This window comes from Piliocolobus tephrosceles, chromosome 10, assembly GCF_002776525.5.
Source record: "Piliocolobus tephrosceles isolate RC106 chromosome 10, ASM277652v3, whole genome shotgun sequence".
NCBI lineage: Eukaryota > Metazoa > Chordata > Mammalia > Primates > Cercopithecidae > Piliocolobus > Piliocolobus tephrosceles.
Genome location: NC_045443.1, coordinates 47,833,715 through 47,836,621, shown reverse-complemented (window position 1 = coordinate 47,836,621; position 2,907 = coordinate 47,833,715). Strand labels below are relative to the sequence as shown.

The following is a 2,907-nucleotide window of genomic DNA, read 5'->3' as shown; positions in this document are numbered from 1 at the left end:
TTTCTTTCTTTCTTTCTTTCTTTCTTTCTTTCTTTCTTTCTTTCTTTCTTTTCTTTCTTTCTTTTCTTTCTTTCTTTCTCTCCTTCCTTCCTTCCTTCCTTCTTTTTCTTTCTTTCTTTCTTTTTTTTTGGACGGAGTCTCGCTCTGTCGCCCAGGCTGGAGTGCAGTGGCCGGATCTCAGCTCACTGCAAGCTCCGCTTCCCGGGTTTATGCCATCCTCCTGCCTCAGCCTCCCGAGTAGCTGGGACTACAGGCACCCGTCATCTCGCCCGGCTAGTTTTTTTGTATTTTTTTAGTAGAGATGGGGTTTCACCGTGTTAGCCAGGATGGTCTCGATCTCCTGACCTCGTGATCCGCCCGTCTCGGCCTCCCAAAGTGCTGGGATTACAGGCTTGAGCCACCGCGCCCGGCCTGGGGAATCTTTTCTAAGCCCTTTTGGTGGATCAAGAAATTCATACACATAAAACTACATCTGTTACTAACTATATTTAAAATATTAGTATCTCCATTTCCAATACAACATCATTCTAATTTTATGAGTTCATATTAGTATCTCCATTTCCAATACAACATCATTCTAATTTTCCCTCTTTCCACTTATAATTCCCTTCTCTAATAGGATGAAACCTGGTTCACAATATTATCAATATATTTTACTCATTTCTCAATCCTACCATACACAGGAAGTACATTTTAAAAACTGTTTATTTTTTATTTTTGAGACAGGGTCTCACTCTGTCACCCAGGCTGGAGTGCAGCGGCATGATCTCAACTCACTGCAACCTCCACATCCTGGGCTCAAGCAATCCTCTCACCTCAAACTCGTGTGAGTAGCTGGGACCACAGGTGCACACCCAGCTAATTTTTTGTATTTTTGGTAGAGATGGAGTTTTACTATGTTGCCCAGGTTGCTCTCAAATTCCTGGGCTCAAGCAATCCACCCGCCTGAGTCTCCCAAAGTGCTGGGATTATGGGCGTGAGCCATTGCACCCAGCCAAAAATTGCTATCTTATGTCAATATGAAAAATAAATCTTCTAACTAGTGTTCAGTATTTATTTGTAGTCCTTTTGGTCTTTAGACTGAGGACATATAGTTAAAGTATCATGGTCAAAAACTGTTTGAGTTAGTTCTCCTTTCCCGCTTTGATGTGGTTACACAGTTCACATAATTAGGTTCATTTTTTTGTTTATATTCTATAAGTCTTTCCCAATCTTGCTGATTAAAATTTAACATGTTCTAAAAGTCAAAACTATACCAAAAAGTTAGCTTAAAGAAGTATTACTACCCGAACAATCACTTCTGCCCCAATCCCACCCACCTTTGCTATAGGTAGTAGATACATACATATTTACTATTTTTTACAAAAATAAGCAGACATGTATATCTTTTCATTTCCCTGTCTTTCATACACAAAAGTAAGCACATTGTATTTTTTTGCACTTTGCTTTTCAACTTAACAATATACCCTGGAAATCATTCTCTATCAGCTATCAGCTTTCTTCATTCTTTTTTACAGCTGTATAGCACTCTACTGTACACAGTTTATTCAACTGTTATCCTATGTCTGGGCATGTAGATGTTTCTAATATTTTGCAGTTAAAATAATGCAACAAATAGCCTTCTGCAAATATATTTTTACACTAATCAGGGCTTACCTTCAGAGTAAATTCTGACAAGAGAGAATTCTAAATAAAAAAGCAAATACGTGTTAAATTTTGTCACATCTTGAAAAATTCCTCTCGCAAAACAGTTTTTACTACACTGCATTACTACTAGCAATGTACAAGTATACCTACTTCCTCACTGCCTAACCTTCGGAGTGTGTTGTCTAGCTTTTTGATTGCTGCCAACTTGACAGCTAAGAATTCATATCCTAGTATAGTTTTAATTTGTGCTTCCTTGATCATTAATGAGATTAAACATTTTTATAGAGGACTTAAGGGCCATTTTACGTTGTCTGTTTTTAAGCGAAGTAAATGTTCATGTCACTTGGCCATTTTTTCTATCAGCCTTCTCTGTTTATTTTTCCTTATATTATATTTTCGGGCCAGGTGTGATGACTCATACCTGTAATCCAAGCATTTGGGGAGGCCAAAATGGGAGGAATGCATGAGCCCAAGAGTACAAGACCAGCCTGGGCAACATAATAAAACACTACCTCTACAAAAAATAAAAAATTAGCCATGTGGTGGCATGTGCCTATAGGCCCAGTTACTCAGGAGGCTGAGGCAGGAGGACCATTTGAGCACAGGAGGTCAAGGCTGCCTGAGCCATGACTGCAGTACCTGCACTCCAGCCTGGGCAACAGAGTGACACGAAAGAAAAGAAAAGAAAAGAAAAGAAAAGAGAGGAAGAAAAGAAAGAAGGAAGGAAGGAAGGAAGGAGGGAAGGAGGGAGGGAGGGAGGGAGGGAGGGAAGGAAGGAAGGAAGGAAGGAAGGAAGGAAGGAAGGAAGGAAGGAAGGAAGGAAGGAAGGAAGGAAATATTTTCTTCCAGTATGGCATCTGTTTTTTTGACATTGTTTATGGCTTTTTTCAAACCATGCAAAAGATGGGTTTTTAAAAATTATTATAGAATTGAGTTCTCAAATCAACAACCAAACTACACCATAAGGAACTAAAAAAAGAACAAGCTAAATCCAAAATTAGCAGAAGGTGCTGGGCATGGTGGCTCACGCCTGTAATCCCCAGCACTTTGGGAGGCCAAGGCAGGTGGATCATCCGAGGCCAGGAGTTCCAGACCAGCCCGGTCAACAACAGGGTAAAACCCCTCTCCACTAAAAATACAAAAATTAGCCAGGTGTGGTGGTGCACACCTGTAATCCCAGCTACTCAGGAGGCTGAAGCAGGAGAATTGCTTGAAGCCAGGAGGCGCGGGTTGTAGTGAGCTGATATCGTGCCACTGCAC

At 40.6% G+C, this 2,907-nt stretch overlaps 1 protein-coding gene across 2 annotated transcripts in view; it reads right to left on the bottom strand.

Annotated features, from left to right (window-relative positions):
* The window catches only part of DIP2B (disco interacting protein 2 homolog B), a 260,554-nt gene that overhangs the window by 98,698 nt on the left and 158,949 nt on the right, over nt 1-2,907 (bottom strand). The window lies entirely within an intron of this gene.